Below are 15,471 nucleotides of genomic sequence, written 5' to 3' on the forward strand. Positions count from 1 at the left end.
ACCACCTCCACTGCCATATACACGTCCCCTGTGTCCTCTCCCAGTGTGTCTGTGACGCCCCCTCCCAAAGTACACAAACGCCGGCAATCACTCACCCAACATCCATCCACTCACGACAGCCTCCAGTACCTGCACCTGCACCCAAAACAGCTAAAGTGACACCTCCTACAACCACCTCCTCTTCCTCCACTCCCAGACCCCCTCCAGCTACCCATCCCAGTGTCCGTCAGAAACTGTCCCTATGTCAAATTGACCTTTTTGCCCCCACCCCCCCTCCAATTCATCAGTCCCGTCGTAGCGCATCAGCCAAAAAGCCTCCAGTACCAGTGGTGCGTGTTCCCGGTTTTAGAGTGCCCCGTCCACCAGGGAAGGCAGTAGGACCCAGAGCCAAGGCACTGTCAGCCCACCCCCTGTAAAGGCTCCGAAATTGGAGAGTGGACGACGGGACCATGTCAAGACTCCTGGTGGGACAAAAAGTGAATTGGGATCCAAGGCGATTGGTGAGTCATCAGTAACTCCAAAGAAGGTGGGGAAGGTCCCGAGGAAGTCTCCCCAACCTGTTTTGAGTGTCACGGCAGAGAAGTGCGCCATCATTTCCGGCGGTCCAGACACAACCGCCAGCACCGTCGTTACTGGTCCGGAGACCAGCGCCAGAGTCATAGCCCAGGAGGGCTCAAGTATCGTTACTGGTCCGGAGACCAGCGCTGGAGTCATAGCCCAGGAGGGCTCAAGTATCGTTACTGGTCCGGAGACCAGCGCTGGAGTCATAGCCCAGGAGGGCTCAAGTATCGTTACTGGTCCAGAGACCAGCGCCGGAGTCATAGCCCAGGAGGGCTCAAGTATCGTTACTGGTCCAGAGACCACAGCCAGAGTCATAGCCCAGGAGGGCTCAAGTATCATTACTGGTCCAGAGACCACCGCCGGAGTCACAGCCCAGGAGGGCCCAAGTATCGTTACTGGTCAGGAGACCACAGCCACCGCCGGAGTCACAGCCCAGGAGGGCCCAAGTATCGTTACTGGTCAGGAGACCACAGCCACCGCCGGAGTCACAGCCCAGGAGGGTCCAGAATCCCACAGCCCCGCTGGGCAATGATGGAACGTCAAGCCACACACCAACGTCCAGTGTGGGGTTCGTCATGCCACACCCCAATGTCCAGTGTGGAGTTCGTCATGCCACACATCAATGTCCATTGTGGAGATCGTCATGCCACACCCCAATGTCCAGTGTGGAGATAGTCATGCCACACCCCAATGTCCTGTGTGGGGTTCGTCATGCCACACCCCAATGTCCAGTGTGGAGTTCGTCATGCCACATCCCAATGTCCATTGTGGAGATCGTCATGCCACACCCCAATGTCTAGTGTGAAGATCGTCATGCCACACCCCAATGTCCAGTGTGGGGTTCGTCATACCACACCCCAATGTCCATTGTGGAGTTCGTCATGCCACACACCAATATCCGTACCAGAACCGCCATGGCAAAGCACCGCTGAACAGGCCAAAGACTGCCATGGAAAAGAACCGCTGAACAGGGCAAAGACCGCAATGGAAAAGAACCGCTGAACAGGGCAAAGACTGCCATGGTGAAGACCGCTGAACAGGGCAAAGACCGCCATGGTGAAGACCGCTGAACAGGGCAAAGACTGCCATGGTGAAGACCGCTGAACAGAGCAAAGACCGCCATGGTGAAGACCGCTGAACAGGGCAAAGACCGTGTGGGTATGAATAGTCCGGCACATCAGGCATTGTTCTCCCATGTGCAGCTGGGACTGTGACAGGACATGTACTTTCACAGGGAGACTCATCCAGTCTGGGCACCAGTCCCACCCAGTACCAGTAGAGAACTGCATCTACTTGCGAAGATGTGTCTTTGCACTCCCCAGGATGGCACAGTGGGCAAACCACCCACTGTAGAGACTTGAAAGACTGTGGCTTTGCACTCCCCAGGATGGCACAGTGGGCAAGCCACCAACTGTAGAGACTTGAGAGACTGTGGCTTTGCACTCCCCAGGATGGTACAGTGGGCAAGCCACCCACTGTAGAGACTTGAGAGACTGTGGCTTTGCACTCCCCAGGATGGTACAGTGGGCAAGCCACCCACTGTAGAGACTTGAGAGACTGTGGCTTTGCACTCCCCAGGATACATCAATGGGCATGGTGCCCCGTCGTGGATCTGGCTTCGCATTCATCTGGCTGAGGTGCCCCACCTTCCCTTCCCCCTGAGGTGCCTGTAGTGTTTCTATCTGATGCCCCGGCAGTGTTCTCTCGGATTTTGGTCAGGTATCTATTGTGGGCCTCGCCCATGCATTTTTGGACTGTTGGTGCATGGACATTGTTGTGTACATATCTGCACTACTTCTTGTATTGTACATTTATTTTTGATAGATTTCGTGATATATATCCGTATATTTTTGTATGAGTAGTATATTGGCACAATACAAAGTTTGACCGCAATTCGCTTTGTCTTTGCATTCTTCTGGGGGGATTGTGGGTTGTTACTGTTATTTTTGTGACTGCATTGGTGTGTATGTTGTGATATGTGAAGGTGGGGGTGGGGGTGTTTGGTGGGTGTCCCCCAAACTTTTGCCTCCCCCCTCCCCCGTGTCGTAGGTGCAGTACTCACCGGTATCTTCTGCGCCTACGTCGCTGTTGGTCGTAGATGAGCAGGAATACAAGGGCAGGTAAGATTTGTAGTTCCGAGTCCATGGTGTCCTCGTTCCTCGTGGGATGTGTTGAGGTGAGCGTTTTCCCATAGCAAAAGCTGTTTCCGCTGTGTTTTTATCCACGGTGAATCCGCCCCGGAAAAGGTGTCGGATTGGTGTGTTGTGATAGTGTGGGCGGTACATTGTCTCCCGTCTGTCTGTTGGCGGTGTCCGCCGCGCTGTTTGTCTGTACCGCCGTGGCGGGCGGTGTGTTAAAGTGGCTGTCTTAGTTGGTGGTTTCCGCCAGGGTCGTGATTCCCTTTTTTTGTCCGCCGGCCTGTTTGCGGTATTACCGCAGCTTTAACACCGTCCGCCAGTGTTGTAATGACCACCAAAATGTTATCTAATGTGTAAATACAAGTGGATAATGTGTTTGTTCCATTTGTGAAAACTTCACTATAAATGGCATACAGGAATCTTTCAATCTCAGTGACCTAGGACCCAATGAGAATTCCTTCAAGTCAATGTCATCAAAGAGTGAAGTGATCTTATATAGCTGACAACGTGGAGTGTTGCAACCATTGCTGACATAACTTTTCCACGCTGTAAGTTGTAACTATCCCTTTGTGTTTTGAGATGTAACAAGGGTTCTGTCTACTTGCTTTGAAACCCAGTGAAGAGTTAAAAAAATGGGCATGACAACCATTTGTATCAACTGGCTACAATAACCACCCGTTGGGATCTGAAAGTGTAGAATGAAATGTACCATTTTGAACCATCTGATTGAGCTCTTCCTCTGTAGAATTTATTAACTGTTGTCAGTTATCAAATCAGGCAATTAAGAGAATACTGGTCACATTCATTTCCTTAATTTTTGCCAAATTTAGGCAAGTAGTCTGCTTTGTTGTGCATTTAGAAAAATCATCTGCAAAGGGCTCAGACAAGCTTTAAATAAAGCCTCCATGCCTTTTTTTCCCCCAAACTGATTTCAAATCAATTGTATATTTCCAATAATCATAGCCTTTGACAGATAATTGGAAACTAAATGAATTTGAATGAATTAGTTTGATGTTGGTCAGCATTTTTTTCCTTCCCCTTGAAGGTGTCAATTTGATATAATAGGATAGAAGGTCTGTAGTCTCATGTCCAGAAAAATATGTACATTTGTCTTAATGTGTTTTCGAACTACCCTCTGGTGGAGGCGGGCAATGTTCCCATTGTGTATAACCTAAAACTTTGCTTGGAATGCTAGATCGATAATGAAGGTAACAGAACATTTCTCCATAACTGGCATTGTTCAAATGCATATCTTCACTTTCAAATACTGTATAATATTCAAGCTCAGATAGCATTGAGTTAACTGTTTTTACATCCCAATCATTTTAATTTTTTAACGCAAAAACGGCGCAAACTTGCAAAATACCATTGTATTTTGTAAGTTTGCGCCATTTTTGCGTCAAAAAGCGGCGCAAATGCGGCGCTAAAAAAGTATAAATATGGGCTTAAGTGTAATTACATTGTCCATTAACATCTTAAAGACATAAGGATCATAAGCTACTTTAACCCATACTTAAAAATGTTCACAAGGGATAAATCTCTTCATACTCTATGGGAAGATAAGTGAGGCTACCAGTTCCACTGTTGAGTGTTCAGAGCAATGTGCATAAGATAATGCTGATGTATAAGCAAAAAGAAAACAGTTACAAATCCAGTCCATAAAAATACTACAAGCAAAAGAAAAATAATTCACAAATAGGACAATGGGCAGATCATATAGCTGTGCTTTCACCAATAAAAACACTTATGTATGCCTTGAAATTAAATGGCAAATGAATCAGAAGATCATCAATGTCAACAAAATTTCCAGAAGCAATTTGTATGAAAAACGGAGCAGGTACAAAGGAACTGATAGACACCTTCAAAGGTGGGTCATCATAAACAACTCTGTTGCTTTCAGTAATAGTAGTAGTAGTAAAAAATTGTAGACTTATATCTGATGTTGTATTTGCAGCAGTAACAGTAATGACCAAATGGTAATTCTGTGCCCTCCACAGCATAAGGGAAACAATGTTGGTGTTGTTCAATGCTTGAAGAGATCTTTCTTGTACGGTAGTGAGAGAGGTTAGAGAACTATCAAGAAAGCCTATTTGCCTGCTATTTATTATTGGTCACATGATGCATTTTAACTTGATCAATTGAAACAAAGTGGAGATCTCTGCAGCCAGCAAGCAGTGGTAGTACCACAGTTCTGGTACTGTGAATTGCAAGGACTGGCACTGGTGCACAATATGACCAAATTACTTCTTCACTGGTATTTTTTCTTGAATGAAGTCCCCAACTTTAGGAATCGAATAGGTAGATTTTAGCTCCTCTATCAGCAGCAGCTTGTGTTGTAGAGTATGCACTTCAAAATGCTTGTAGCTCCTGTAAGTCAGCCATTCATTTATCAAAAGATGTTTCTGTTGCCACTGTGCCAGGACCATCCAGATCTGGGACATACATATGAATGCCAAACAGGACTTCATAAGGCATTTGGCCACCCACGGATCTTCTAGTTTAATTATTGTTCTCTGGACCCCTTATAGGCGATGGACCCAACTGCAACCTGAACCTAATACTCTAGTTGTTAAGGACTGCTTTAAGTCAGATTACATCTCTACAATGGAATTTCCCTCATTATGACATGGTGAGGATTACTACACATTCACACTCAAAGTTCAGATGGAGTGCCTATAAGCCTTAGAGGTGAAATAAGGGCCCTATACTGAGTGGAATGCAGCTGCTGCACATGTCCTGATGAAGACTTGCAAGTCTTTAATAACAGTTCAAGCATCAGATGATTGCTGTAGCCAGACCCAAAGAAATCTGGAATATGAATCTATTGCAAGTGGAATATATCTGAAAACACCATCTGTGTTTAGGGGGCCTCAATGGTCTAGATATGTACATTGGAAGGGTTTGTTGGAAACTAGGAGGGGGGACTGTGGTGGAGCTTAATGGTGGAACCTTTAATTTGCTGACAGGTGTCACAGCTGAGGACATGCTGCTAGGTCTGTTTGTACAGACCATGGCACCAATAACTTTTTTGTAATAAAGAGACTGTAGCCACCACAACAGCATGGGCAGAGGTAACTTCCTCATGTGCTGCTTTTATTTATTCTAGCCTGCATTCTTCATGGGGAATAACTCAATATCCCACCCCCGGTATTGTTGTATTTGGAACATTTTGTGCTCTTAAGTGGTATGACTGAAGTGTTAACAACTGCCATGATGTCTTCATTTATCCTTGTATGAGAACGAGCAATTGCAGCTACAGTGGCAGTGTTGACTGCTCTTTTTGCGACTTCATCAGCCATTGAATTCCCTACAATGTGCATATCGAAGCATTGGTGGCTCAGTTGTGGATAACATAAGCCAGTGGCAGGCTAATCTTTAGTTCTACTACCTTTCCTGGTTGATAGTGGTCCCTTTGGAGTCTCTGAATCCATTTAGGCAACCATAACACAAACTTTCATTAAAAGACCCGACACAGTAATACAAATCCCAAACTATTAAAATGGGAAATTCAGGAACGCTAGGTTCCAATCATCCAAGTGTTAATGCTTTTATTTCAGCAAGTTGTACTGTATAGTACCCAAGAGACTCTGGCCCTCATTACAACTCTGGCTGTCGGTGATAAGGTGGCGGTAATACCGCCAACAGGCCGGCGTTAACAAAAATGACATTATGACCATGGCGGAAACTGCTCAGACAGACAGCCACTTTAACACACTAACCACCACGGCGGAATCAACAAGCACCACGGCGGTAACCACCAACAACTAGACGGAAGACAATGTAACGCCCACACTATTATGACCGGCCTATCCGCCACCTTTTCCGGGGCGGTACCAACGACATGAAAAGCCTGGTGGAAACAGATCTCAGAAGTCAAAGGACTCACCTGTGGAGACTCAGGGAACAACCACGATGCCATGGATCCCAAGCTGCACATATTCCCCATGCTCGTCTACCTTCTGCTGCATTATGAACATCAACGCCGGCGAAGAGGACCACGGTGAGTACTGCTGCCTAGCACACAAGGGAGGGGGGAGGAAAAAGAGAGTGACACACACACGCAACACGCAACACCCCCACCCCCAGCACCATACACACAAACAGATGCACTAACATTACATATTCACCCTGTACCCCTGAGGAAAAATGCAAGGACAAAATTATTTGAAGAAAGTGAGTGTAATACGACATAATACTATGAATAAGTGCATCAAAATCCAAATGTATATACATATTTACAAATGTAGGGACACTGCCCAGTCCTCAAAGTCTTTGGGCTACAGGGCCACATCACGTAGGCCAAGGCCCCACCTCACTCCTGCAACAACACGGAGCGAACACTGCCGGGGCATCAGGTCGAAAATACACAGGCACCTCAGGGGGATAGGGAATGGGGGGGACTTCAGCCGAAGATGGTACAACGCCACTGGTCCTGGATAGGGCTACATACCCACTGCTTGGTCCTGGGGAGTGAAAGGCCACAGTCTCTTTATTGGGTGGTTTGCCCACCGCTTGGTCCTGGGGAGCGCAAGGCCACAGTCTCCCAAGTGGGTGGTTTGCCCACTGCTTGGTCCTGGGGAGTGCAAAGCCACAGTCCCTCTAGTGGGTGGCTACTTCCACTGGTTCTGGAGGGGGCATTGTGCCCAGTGTGCTTTATCGTGGGAAGGATGGGGTGATTGGATGGCTTCTCCACTGGTTCTGGATGGGGCATTGTGCCCAGTGTGCTTCATCCTGGGAAGGATGGGGTGAGTGGATGGCTTCTCCACTGGTTCTGGAGGGGGCATTGTGCTTAGTGTGCTTCATCGTGGAAGGATGGGGTGAGTGGATGGCTTCGCCACTGGTTCTGGAGGGGGCATTGTGCCCAGTGTGCTTCATCTTGGGAAGGATATGATGAGAGGATGGCTTCTTCCACTGGTTCTGGAGGGGGCATTGTGCCCTGTAATGCAGATCTTGGGGAGTGCAAGGTCACAGTCTCTCACCTGGTTTTCAGACCCACAGGATTTGCACAACAGCCCAAGGATGCATGACTACACGCTGCCCGCCGGCGGTGATAGCTGCTCAGTGGTGGCAGTGGAAGTGCAGGTGTTGGTGCTGGCAGTGGTGGGGGAGGCTCCAGCCCTTCCCCTGCAGCCTAGGAAGGCTGCCCATGGGGGCTGCTGCTGCTGGTGGCGGTGCTGGCAGTGGTGAGGGAAGGCTCCAGCCCTTCCCCTGCAGCCTCAGACGGCTGCCCACTGAGGCTGCTGCTGCTGGCGGCGGTGCTGTTAATGGTGGGGGGGCTCCAGCCCTTCTCCTGCAGCCTTGTACGGCTGCCCACTGGGGCTGCTGCTCCTGGCAGAGGTGCTGGTGGCGGTGCTGCCAGTGGTGGGGGAAGGCTCCAGCCCTTCCGTTGCAGTCTCGGACTTCTGAACCACCATAGTTGGTGGTGGGGGCTCCGAATGAGTCTCACCTCCATGTCTCCTGTCCTTCCTACCTGCTGGTGCAGGCCCCTTTCCCTTCCTATCAGCAGCCGGGGATTGCCCCTTACCCCTCCCTGTAGCAGCTAGGGGTCCCTCCTTGCCCATACCCTGTAGCAGCTTTTGGTGCCTCTGTGCCCTTCCTAGACGCAGCTGGTGGTGCCTCCTTGCCCTTCCTTGAAGCACCTGGTGCAGGCACCCTTTCAGTGTGGCTGCCTGGTGCCCGGGATCCTCTCCTACCTGGAGTAGCTGTTGACACTACTGTGGCCGTGGACTGGGTGGCTGAGGTGCTCTCCTGGGATTTGACCATCCTGGCCCAATGTGAAGGACGGTGGGGCGGTAGGGAAAAGGCCAACAGTGGAGAGGAAAAGCTTCTGAGGGACATTGGGGTGAGAAGAGGGTGAAGGTTTGGGAGTGGAGGAAGAGGAAGTGGTTGTTGTGGGTATCTGTCTGCTGATTTTGGGTGCAGGTGCATGGGCTGGATGCTGTTGTGAAGTGGATGGCTTTTGGGTGTCTGAGTGCTTGCGTTTGTGTACTTTGGGAGGAGGGGGCACAGACACAGTTGGAGAGGACACAAGGTACATGTGCATGGATGTGGGGGTGGTGACTGTCAGTGAGGGGCGTGTAGTGATAGGCGTGATGGTGGGAGTGGATGAGGATTTAGTCATGCAGGTGTGAGTGTGGACGCTTCTGGGAGGGAGGTGGATAATGAGGAGGAGGGGGACACAGTGGAGGCAGTGGATGTTGGTATGTCTGATTTTGGATGGTGTTTTTGTGAGTGCCTGTGGGATGATGTGTGGTGATTGTGTTTGCCTGAACCACTCCTGTGTGTTGTCCTGTGTGCATGCTGGTATGCCTGTGTGCTTGGGATAGGTTGGGGTTTAGGGGAATGGGATTGGGTAGAGGAAGTTGGAGGGAAGAGGCTAGAAACAGGGACAGTGGCTGCCATCAGGGAGGAGGCATAGTCTGGATTGATATCTGTTGGGCGGCCATGCCGGAGTGAATGCCCTCCAGGAATGCATTAGTCTGTTGCAAATGGACTGCCAGCCACTGGATGACATTCGCAATGGTTGACTACCCAACAGAGATGGATCGCAGGACAGGGCGACAAAACAAAAGAGGGGGGGAGAGACAAAGGATGCACTTGGTCAATGGTGGCAACAACACCACCGTTGGCGTACACGACACACACACACAGGGAATATCCCTACGCACTAGGCAATGTACTAACAGTCACAATGCTATTCACCAGCCCATGGACAGGGACACCTAACGCCAATTGCACCATACCTTAGAACCACAGACCCCTGCCCAGTAGTGGATGCCTACTAGCTTTGTTGGAGGAAGTTTACATCAGACCCTGCCCAAAATGGGACCTACACTGCAATGTCCAGCCTGGACTAGGGGCACCCACGGGCCCACATCCCCCACCGGGATGCCACCCTACCACGTGCAGGTAGTATATTGGGGCACTTTACTCACCCCCTTGTGGCTGCTGTGATGCCCCCAAGCACCTATCCAACTCCGGATAGGCCACCGCCAGTATGCGGGCCATCAAGGGGGTCAGGGTTCGACGGGCACCCCTTCCTCGTTGGGAGGTCATCCCCAGCTGGGCCTCCGCGGTCTTCCATGTGAAGCATCCCAGGTCCTCCCACCGTTTCCGACAGTGGGTGCCCAGCCTGCCGTAGACCCCCAGGGTCCGCACATCCTTGGCGATGGCACGCCATATACCCTTTTTCTGATGTGTGCTGACCTGCAGGGAAATATACACAGGGAAAGGTATTAGTTAGGCTGTCCTGTCTGTTACACTCATGGCCCACCATAGCCCTCCAATCCCCTTATCTACAGACATGGCCTAGTATACATACAGCACGCTTCCCATGGCCCTTCCACCAACCCCCCCTACACGAGGCCTTCACACACACTACTCCATGCATTCATGCCCCATGCATTGTGCTCACAGTGTATTCGCCTGTTGGTCTGGAGGCCCATACAGCAATCGGTACTGGGGTAGGACCCCATCCACCAGTCTCTCCAACTCTGCCGCGGTGAAGGCAGGGGGCCTTTCCCCAGTGACGCGAGCCATGGTTGGTTCCAGACACAGGTCACAGCAGCACATGCAGTGTAGGTCCTCTCCTGTTAAAGGTCAGGAGCAAATGAGTGAACAGATAGAAAATGGCGGCCACATCCACGGCAGTGCGTACCGTCACCACCGGCATATATCACCATTGGCCACTGTAACCCATCGGGCCCAATGGTAACCAATGAGGAGTTGCATGGCGGTTCCTGACTGCCACCCGCAATGGCGCACAACGTCTGCGGAATTAAATCATTTCCACATGTCCCTCCTAAAAAGACAGGCAGATGCCATTTCAGTGGGGGGCAGGCCATGGCACCTAACTGCGTCACAGTACACATAAGCACCATTGGGGCCTATTCAACAATATACTGTTACAGTCACAACATGCAATGAAGTGTAGTGTTTGAAAATATGGGATACTGACCAGCTGCTCACCATTTTACCCCCTAGATTGCAACAACTGCGGATGAATAGGATATGCAGACATCCATCCCTGTGTACAGGCCACTGGTGGACTTGGCAAGAATGGAGGACAGTCACATTATCCTCACTTATAGACTGGACAGGGCCACAATCACAGAGCTGTGTGCCCAATTGGAGCCTGACCTGATATCTGCCATCCGTCAGCCCACCGGGACCCTTCCTCTTGTGCAAGTCCTATCTGTGCTCCATTTCCTGGCAACTGGCTCCTTCCAAGTGACAGTGGGCGTGGCAGCAGGAATGTCACAGCCAATGTTCTCAATATTGCTGACCAGAGTGACGTCTGCTCTGATTAAACACATGCGCAGCTACATCGTTTTCCCCAGGTGGAGGATTTGGCTACAGTGAAAGCTGATTTCTATGCAATGGGGTATATCCCCAACATTAGTGGGACTATTGATGGTACACATATTGCATTTGTCCCCCCCCAGGAGAAATGAACAGGTGTTTAGCAAATCGAAAGAGCTTTTACTCAATGAATGTGCAGATAGTGTGTCTGGCGGACCAGTACATCTCCCATGTCAATGAAAAGTATCCTGGTTCTGTGCATGATGCCTTTATCATGAGGAATAGCAGCATCTCATATGTGATGGCTCAACTCCAGAGGCAGCAGGTGTGGCTCATAGGTGAGCCCTGGTTCCCACCCATTGGATGTTGGTGTATAGGTATGGTGTGAGCCCTAAGGGTTAGTGAGTGTCTAACAGTTGTCCCTTGATATTTGCAGGTGACTCTGGTTATCCCAATCTCTCATGGGGACTGACCCCTGTGCGGAATCCCAGGGCAAGGGCAGAGGAACGTTACAATGAGGCACATGGGCGACAAGAAGAATCATAGAGAGGACATTCGGCCTCCTGAAAGCTAGGTTTTGTTACCTCCATCTGACAGGTGGTTCCCTGTGCTACTCACCCAAGAAGGTCTGCCAGATCATTGTGGCATGCTGTATGTTGCATAACCTTGTCTTACGTCGCCAGGTGCCGTTTCTGCAGGAGGATGAGGCTGGAGATGGGCGTGTGGCAGCAGTGGTCCCTGTGAACAGTGAAGATAAGGAGGCAGAGGATGAGGATGAGGACAAAATAAGTGCAATAATTTGTCAATACTTTCAACGACACACAGGTAAGACAGTGTAACTTCACTTTTAATTGACAGTTTTGTGTTTGACACTGTCACTGGCAGGCTGATTGTCTCACTTCTACGACCACTTACTCTACCCATTGGCATCTCTATTTGCAGATATTTGTGCACCACTATCGCTCCTGATATGTTGATGCCACCAACTACAAGTCATTCATATGTATACATTACTGTACAGTTGTATTGAAGTGTTTAAAGCTTGTCAAACGAATACATAGTTCAATAATTTGACAGACTCCATACTTGTATTTTTTCAAATGGTGTTTATTTAAGTGCTAATAAGTAGAGGGGGCTGTGCAATGGGCTGGGGTGATGGTGGAGAAAAGTCCAGTCCAGGATAGAGTCTAATCTATGTGGATCACAGGTGCATTGTCCAAGGGGGCATAGAAAGTGGAGCAATGGCAGTTCAAGGTGGACAGGGTGACAGGATGACAAGGGTTACAATTAGGAGAGTCTCATTTCCTGGCGGGGGTCTTGGCAATTTTCTCTGGCTTCTGCCTGGATCATAGGGAACGTTTGCGGGGTGGTTCTCCTTCTGCAGGGGGAGGGGTGCTGGTGGCCTGTTGGTCCTGTGGCTGGGCCTCTTATCCACTAGCAGCACCGGAGGTGGAGGGCTGTTCATCAGTTTGGCTAGGGGTAGTGGGCCCAGTGGTGTGCCACTGCCTCCCTCATACTGTTGCCTACGTCTGCCAGCACCCATGCAATGGAGACCAGGGCGGTGGTAATGGACTTCAAATCCTCCTTGATCCCCAGGTACTGTCCCTCCTGCAGCCACTGGTTCTCCTGCTTCTTGTCCAGTAGCTGGCCTATCATCTCCTGGGAATGGTGGTATGCTCCTAGGATCTTGGTGAGTGCCTCCTGGAGAGTCCATTCCCTGGGCCTGTCCTCCCCCTGTCTCACAGCAGTCCTCCCAGCTTCCCTGTTGTCCTGTGCCTCTGTCCCCTGAACCGTGTGCCCATTGCCACTGACCCCAGGTCCATGATCGTCCTGTGTTTGTAGTGTGGCCTGGGGTCCCTGTAGTGGTGGACACACTGCTGATTGATGTGTCCTGGGGACAGAGGTATGGGCCCGCTGGGTGGGTCCAGTGCTGGTGTTTCCTGAGGGGGGAAGCTCTGTGGTGATATGGGACTGTGCCTGGGTAACCGACTGTCCAGAGATCCCTGATGGGCCAGGTTGGTCATCCAGATCCAGGCGTGCAGAGCTGCTGTCATCACTGTGGGCCTCTTCTGGGGGCGGCTGGATGTTACTGGCACCTCCTCTCCGGTGACATTGGCTGGGGGACCTGTGGGGATGTAAATGCAGTGTTATTGTTTCTGCATGTGACATATTGTGCATGGGTGTGTTGCCCTCTATGATTGATATTGCCCTGGCAGCTTTGCCTTGTGTGATTTGTTATTTGGTGGGCTTGCTGTTTCCCACTAGGGTGCATGCTTCAGTGATGGGTGTCCATGCAGGTCTGTGATGGGGGTCAATGCATTGGTAGAGCATGCAGGGCTTGGTATTGAGAGGGGTGGGTTGTGATGGTGGCGTGTGTGGGAGGTGGTAGAGTGATGGGAGTGAGGGTAAGGGTGGGGGTATGTGATGGCATGCAGGTGGGGGGGTGATAGTAATAGAGATTTGACTTACCAGAGTCCAGTCCTACTCCTGCCAGGCCCTCAGGATGCATGATTGCCAAGATTTGCTCCTCCTATGTTGTTATTTGTGGGGGAGGTGGTGGGGTTCCACCGCCAGTCCTCTGTACAGCTATTTGGTGTCTTGTTGCCATGGAACGCACCTTCCTGCGTAGGTCGTTCCACCTCTTCCTGATGTCATCTCTTGTTCTGGGGTTCTGTCCCACAACGTTGACCCTGTCCATGATTCTCCGCCATAGCTCCATCTTCCTAGCAATGGATGTCTGCTGCACCTGTGATCCGAATAGCTGTGGCTCTACACGGATGATTTCCTCTACCATGACCTTTAGCTCCTCCTCTGAGAAATAGGGTTGTTGTTGTGGTGCCATGGGTGTAGCTTGAGTGGTGTGGGTGAAGGTGTGTGGGGTGATGTGTTGAGGTGTGTGGGATGATGTGTTGAGGTGTGTGATGTAAGGTGCGTTGATGGTATATAGGTGATGGTGGTGTGTGGCTGTGGTCTTGTCTGTGGTCTTGCTATTTCTCTTGTGGCACTTGTTTGTAGTCATAAAGGGTTGTGGGTAATGTGTGTGTGTGTTTTATAGTGGTGTGGGTGTGTGGTGTGTGTATGGGTGTCAAGTGTGTGTTATTTGAATTGTCCAATGTAGTGTTTTTTTGTATGTATGTGTATTTTGAGCACCATTGAATGTCCGCCACAGTGATTCGTCGGTCATAATGTTGTGGGCGTAGTTCTGTTGGCGTAACGGTGTGGGTTTTGCTACCGCCAGTTTATCACTGACCTTTAGGCTGGTGGACTTGTGTGTGTGGTGCTATAGTGACGGATTGCTATGTGTGTGTCATAATATGGGTAGCGGTAATCAGCATGCAGCAGCGGTATGTTGGCGGCAGACAGCATAGCGGTAAGCACAACTTACCACCAATGTCAAAATGAGGGCCTGTGTGTATGATTGCTGAGGGTGGAACTCTCCATCTCCCAATACTCCGTATACAGCTGCACAAGCTGTGGAGTACTGGTGTTTAGTATCTATGGCAGACTCATCATGATATATTTATAGGCAAAATGTTTGTGGGCATTGGGTACTCCTGTTTTTATTATACAAATGGTTGAGTTTGTAAAGTAGGGTCAAAGACATAATGTACATCAGTGGCATTGAAGGAAGTGACCCATTGTATCCATTGTTGATATAGTGCTTTAGCATGTGTTACACTAGCTTTAGTAACAGCTTCCATGGTTGGAATGGTAGTAGCAACAATTTTGTATTTTCCCTTGAGTCAACTGTCTTTCCTTTAATACAACCATATGTACTGCAGTCAGTATTTTTTCAATGGATGCAAAACACATTTCTGCTGGACAGTATATGGGCCAGATGTAGGAAGGCATTAGCGCCTCTCAAACAGCGAAAAACTCCGTTTGTGAGGCGCTAATGCCCTCACGCGATGCTGAAACACATATTGCGAGTCAGTACTGACTCGCAAAATGTGTTTCAGACTCGCAAATAGGAAGGGGCGTTCCCTACCTATTTGGGAGTCGCACCGCGATGTAGGGTTGATTTGTGACCGCGAAAGCGGTCGCAAATCAACCCGCAGTTACCATCCACTTGAAGTGGATGGTAACTCATTCGCAAACGGGAAGGGGTCCCCATGGGACCCCTTCCCCTTTGTGAATGCTCACAATAATGTTTTTTCAGAGCAGGCAGTGGTCCTATGGACCACTGCCTACTCTGAAAAAACACCGAAACAAAAATGTTTCGGTATTTTTTTCTATTTGCAGCTCGTTTTCCTTTAAGGAAAACGGGCTGCAAAGAGGATTAAAAAAAAATGCTTTATTTAAAAGCAGTCACGGACATGATGGTCTGCTGTCTCCAGCAGGCCACCATCCCCGTGAGTGCCTAGACTCGCTATGGGGTTGCAAACTGCGACCCACCTCATAAATATTTATGAGGTGGGTCTTTGCGACCCCATACTGAGTCGCAGAAGGTGTCTGAGACACCGTTCTGCAT

Source organism: Pleurodeles waltl, chromosome 8 (genome assembly GCF_031143425.1).
Source record: "Pleurodeles waltl isolate 20211129_DDA chromosome 8, aPleWal1.hap1.20221129, whole genome shotgun sequence".
In the NCBI taxonomy this organism is placed as follows: domain Eukaryota; kingdom Metazoa; phylum Chordata; class Amphibia; order Caudata; family Salamandridae; genus Pleurodeles; species Pleurodeles waltl.